The following is a 5,735-nucleotide window of genomic DNA, read 5'->3' as shown; positions in this document are numbered from 1 at the left end:
TACCATCCATAGTTCACATACCAATGAATTACTCACTTACAAGGCAGCCTATATCTTGGCTGGACATCCCTGGTTTTTAGAAATTTAGAACTTCCTTTTTTACGTTGAGTACAACTTTGAGGGCTGATTATTGCTCCCTGTCATGTTTTCTTAAACTCTCACCATCACAGTCATCACTTTTCAGTGTCCCTTATTTTTTCTATTTTCACCCTTTTCTTCCCTGACCCCCATCCAAGTATCAAAAGGCATGAAATGAGAGTGGCATTCATTGCTTCACTCATTCATTCGTTCTTGTATTACTCATTCAATGAACATTTAAGTGTCAGTTATTTGCTAGATAGTCTTCAAAATACTGGGAAGAGTGACAGACCAAATTCTTTTTTTCATAGAACATTTTCTAGTGGAGCAGAGAGATGCCAAACAAATAAACCAACAAGATAATTACAGGTTGGTGAGTGCTTTATTAGAAATAAACATGGAGAAATAATCATGATCATGTGTTTGTGTGGGTGCATGTGTATATGGCATGTGCATACATGGATGTATGTGACGTAGGGAGGAAGAGAGAGAGGTGGGGATTGGCTGATTTTTCTTTAGACGGAGTGGTCAGGAGAAGCTTCTGATGAAGGTGATTATGTAGAAGCATAAACCTAAAAGAGAAGGCAGGATACCAGCCAAGGATTGGGGAAAGAACATTCTCAGTAGAGGAAACAGGTAGTACAAAGAGATTAGAATAAGAAGAGCTAGGTGTGTGGGATGGACAGGAAGAGCCCGGGGAGGATGGAACATAGGGAACAAGGGAGGGAAAGGTGCAAGATGCCAACAGAGAAGGAGGCAAGACTAGTTCGGAAAGGCCTTGTAAACTAAGAAAAGGAGCCTGCATTTTATTTTGGCTGCTGTAGGAAGTCACTATTCTCAGGTGGTTGAGGGGCATGATTTAAGTTTTAAAAAGAGCAGTCTGGGTTTGTGTAGAGAATGCATTGCAGGGTGGAAAGGGGACAGTGAGAGGACCATTGAGGAAGTAGCACAGTACTTGGGTTAAAGCCAAGAGGATGAATTTCAGTTATGTGTTTGGAGGCAGAAACATCAGGACTTAGTAATAAATTGTATATTGTGGGTGAAGAAAAGCATGTCCTCTATCCTTGAGGCTCTGAAAAATGTCTTCAGAAGGATATCTGTGTGTGGAAAGAGAGAGGAGGAGTCAGCTGCATTTGGAAAACAATGACATTGGGAGCACCCCATTTCTGGAAGAGATTTCATTTTTTCATCTGAAGGTGCTTAAAGACATAGCTTCTGTATGGATAAACAAAATATTTCAGAAGAGGTCTTAGAGATCTAGTACCACCTTTTTAATGAACAGATGAGTCAATAGGGAATAAACAAAACTAAAGTTGCAAAGCAAATTATTGTCAGAACCAAGACTAAAATCGAGTTCTGATACCCAAGCAAATGCCTTTTCCATGACCCCACACTAAATGAGGGTTCTTGGCCAGGGAGTTAAAAGGTCATGAACAGCTGGGTGGGCACCATGGCTGGGATCACCACCATCGAGGTGGTGAAGCGCAAGATCCAGGTTCTGCAGCAGCAGGCAGATGATGCAGAGGAGCGAGCTGAGCGCCTCCAGAGAGAAGTTGAGGGAGAAAGGCGGGCCCGGGAACAGGCTGAGGCTGAGGTGGCCTCCTTGAACCGTAGGATCCAGCTGGTTGAAGAGGAGCTGGACCGTGCTCAGGAGCGCCTGGCCACTGCCCTGCAAAAGCTGGAAGAAGCTGAAAAAGCTGCTGATGAGAGTGAGAGAGGTATGAAGGTTATTGAAAACCGGGCCTTAAAAGATGAAGAGAAGATGAAACTCCAGGAAATCCAACTCAAAGAAACTAAGCACATTGCAGAAGAGGCAGATAGGAAGTATGAAGAGGTGGCTCGTAAGTTGGTGATCATTGAAGGAGACTTGGAACGCACAGAGGAACGAGCTGAGCTGGCAGAGTCCCGTTGCCGAGAGATGGATGAGCAGATCAGACTGATGGACCAGAACCTGAAGTGTCTGAGTGCTGCTGAAGAAAAGTACTCTCAAAAAAAGAAGACAAATATGAGGAAGAGATCAAGATTCTTACTGACAAACTCAAGGAGGCAGAGACCCGTGCTGAGTTTGCTGAGAGATCGGTAGCCAAGCTGGAAAAGACAATTGATGACTTGGAAGATAAACTGAAATGCACCAAAGAGGAGCACCTCTGTACACAAAGGATGCTGGACCAGACTCTGCTTGACCTGAATGAGATGTAGAACGCCCCAGTCCCACCCTGCTGCTGCTTCTCCCTCTGACCCTGACTCCACCTGAGGCCAGCCTGCCCGAAGCTGACCTTAACTGAGGGCTGATCTTTAACTGGAAGGCTGCTTTCTCCTTTCGCTGCCCCCTCCTCCCCTGTGTCTTATTCGCCAAACTTTCTCTGCCTCTTCCCTGGAGATTCCAGCTGGGCTAGAGGCTGAGCACCTTTGGAAACAACATGTAAGGGAATGTGAGCACAATGCATAATGTCTTTAAAAGCATGTCGTGATATACACATTTTTTAATTACCTTTTTTGTTGTTTTGTAGCAACCATTTGTAAAACATTCCAAATAATTCCACAGCCCTGAAGCAGCAAGCTAATCCCTTTCTCACTTTTGGAAGGTGACTTTTCAGCTTGATGCATATTGCCCTCTCCATAGAGGAGAGGAAAAGGCCCTGCCTTATTGAGAGCCAAACAGAGCCCAGGGAAGGACTCCACTATGGGAAACCTCATTGCTCTGTACAAAGTACCAGCTAAACCAGAAAAGTGATTCCAGGAGGAGTTAGCCAAACAACAACGACAAAAATGTGCTGTTCAAGTTTTCAGCTATAAGATCTCTTTGGACAACATTATTTCTATTTTTTATTTTTTCATTACAAGTGACCAAATTAAGATGGTAAGATCTCTGAGACCAAATTTTTGTCCCATCTCTACTCCCTCCCAACTGCTTACAGAATGGATCATGTGCCCCTTATGTTGAGATGACCACTTAATTGCTTTCCTGCCTCCTTGAGAGAAAGAAGATTGTTTTTGCCACTGATTTAGCCAGATGAAACTCATCTCATTACCCTTCTCTGGGTTTGAAGCTGCTGTCTCTAAAAAGTGCCATCTCATTGTGCTTTGTATCAGTCAGTGCTGGAGAAATCTTGAATAGCTTATGTACAAAACTTTTAAAATTTTATATTATTTTGAAACTTTGCTTCTTTGGATTTGCGGCACCCTGGCCACCCCATCTGGCTGTGACAGCCTCTGCAGTCCGTGGGCTGGCAGTTTGCTGATCTTTTAAAGTTTCCCTACCCAGTCCCCATTTTCTGGTAAGGTTTCTAGGAGGTCTGTTAGGTGTACATCCTGGAGCTTATTGGCTTAAAATGTACTCTCCTTTTATGTGGTCTCTTTGGGCCGATTGGGAGAAAGAGAAATCAATAGTGTAACTGTTTTGATACTGAATATTGACAAGTGTCTTTTTGAAATAAAGAACCAGTCCCTCCAAAAAAAAAATAAATAAAAAAAATAAAAGGTCATGAAAATAAGATAGGCACCAACAAGTTTCTAGGCATATTGATCATTTGATGGGGAAGGAAACAGGTAATGATAATATTTTTTCCTTTTCTTGAAACCCTTCAATAGCTTCCATTGTACAGTATACTCAAGTTTTACAGTGGTGGGACTGATCTCTGTATGCTCACCATCTGGTCCAGTGCATGGCATGTATTAGGTTCTCAGTAAATGCTTGATGAATGAATGAATAAAATTTTCAGCATTTGGAGGCTTTTTCATAGGTAATCTTTAAGCAGTCTTTTCTGCTGACTAAATGCTTATCTCATTTTGAGCTGGAATTATATTAGGACTATTCAGACCAGGTATCAGATAGTTCTACTCCATTCCAAACTGGCTAACACTTGGAGACTAATATTCCTTAGGTCACATATTGGATCTAAGGAATGTTGGAAATTGTATGTCCAGGGAACTTGTAGTAATATCAAACACTGTTAAAAGAACAGACATATTAAACCTGGAGTAGAGTCAAGACCATTGGTATGCAAAGGGCTGTCTTGTTAAAATGGTCTGATATTTTGGTCTTGACTTACTTTTGGCTTCCTAGAGAGTAGAATGAAGACCAGTGACTCCAATTTTCAGGAAAGAGGAAAGATTCTTGTTCAGGCTAAGGGTGAATAAAAATGCATAGCCATCCGAACATGAAATAGGTTTCCTAGAGTGAGGTAGAGGATTAGTGAACTGGTTGACATGGGATGCACTCTTGCCAAGATTGTTGTAAAAGGGGTCCCTAATTTTATGGAGGCAGATGTAGATATTTTCAGGTCACTTTCCAACCTGAGATTCTAAGGCATTTCTAGAAAGTTAGTATGCATGCATCCATTCATTCCCTATTCTGGTGAGTATACGCTGGTGAATAAAACACACTTAGTCTGTGTACCTGTGAATTTATAATCCAGTATGGTAGATTAGATTGTTCCTTTCCACCACCATAATTCTAGAATCCTCTTGATCACCAACCCCCTAGACGGCCAAACACAGTGCCAAACAGAAACCCAGAAAACCCTAGCTAGAAATGTCATAGTAGAAAGTACAGTAAGGTATAACTTTTGTTCTCCCAAGTGAGCTTAATTGTTTAAAAGCCAGCTGGCTCCCAGGGTCTTAATGCCACCTTTTTATTTCCCTACAAATGAAGTTCTTCTCTGCCTTGCTCTTTCTTTGCATGTCTCAGCTAAGAGCAGGCTCTGTCTTCAAGTAGCTTTCAGTGACAATTATAGTGGTGTGGCTTCAAGCACTAACTTTGCTGGAGCCAGAGGAACTGGTGGTATTCTGAGTCATCCATATTGTTTTTCAGAGTAGTAACAATGGGACTGTGAAAACTTCTCAGGCTACGCTTTCTTTGCTGGTGCTGTACTCCAGGCTGGGGGTACCCTTGAAGAAGACAGCCAAGTCTCATTAGAAATAAGGAAGTAGGGGCCCAGGATGTACTAATTCCTCCTGAGCTTCGTGTGGTTACCGTAATACTTCACTCTCTTTTTCTCTTGGTGGTTGGTGTTTCATCCGGAGCACATTCAGTATCTGTCCTCTTGGAAAGGAGCTAGCTGGTAGTGGGATAACTGCATCCAGGGAAGGAATAGGTTTATGGTATATCTGTCTAACCCACTGAGCCTCACTATTTTTAAAGCTACTTTCCTGTTTAGACAGATACTCTTTTTACTCAGCGTCTCTTGATCTGGTTCAATTTACTCCTTAAGTCATACTTATCAATAAACAAGGCTTGAGTTGTAGGCTGAGATTCTTTAAATCCCTTCTAGGTAATTCTCTTCATGTCCATGAAATGAAAGGTGATCCCTCATTGGAGCTCACTAACTCTGAACCCTGAAAATGTATTTATCTAACTTACTGTTTGTCCAGAGTTCCAAGCTTCAGATTTTCTCTCTTCTGTCCTTTGAGAGGCTCTAAATTGCCTTTCATCAGGGATGTCCATTCAATAATTGCATTTGTCTCTGACCAGGAGTGTTTAGGCTTCACAGATAACAAAGAGTGAGAAGGCTTTGAAGTGTTTATTTTGACAGTATCACATAAAGTCAGTTAATGTGTATAATGACATTTATTATTCCACAAACATTTGTTTGTTGCCATAGCAGCATGAAGGTAGGCAGGCAGGTTCTAGAGTTAGAACGATTCAAATTTCAGCT

General features: G+C 42.0%; 1 pseudogene across 1 annotated transcript; it reads left to right on the top strand.

Moving 5' to 3' along the window:
* Positions 1–1,513: 1,513 nt before the first annotated feature.
* LOC103790035 (tropomyosin alpha-3 chain pseudogene) lies at positions 1,514–3,558 on the top strand (annotated as a pseudogene). The gene has a single exon (XR_616252.5). The product of XR_616252.5 is annotated as a tropomyosin alpha-3 chain pseudogene (transcript).
* Positions 3,559–5,735: the final 2,177 nt, after the last annotated feature.

The sequence above is a fragment of the Callithrix jacchus genome, chromosome 2, assembly GCF_049354715.1.
Source record: "Callithrix jacchus isolate 240 chromosome 2, calJac240_pri, whole genome shotgun sequence".
NCBI classification, from domain to species: Eukaryota; Metazoa; Chordata; class Mammalia; order Primates; family Cebidae; genus Callithrix; species Callithrix jacchus.
Note: the sequence above shows the minus strand (reverse complement) of the source record. Positions and strands in the feature narration are given on the sequence as shown.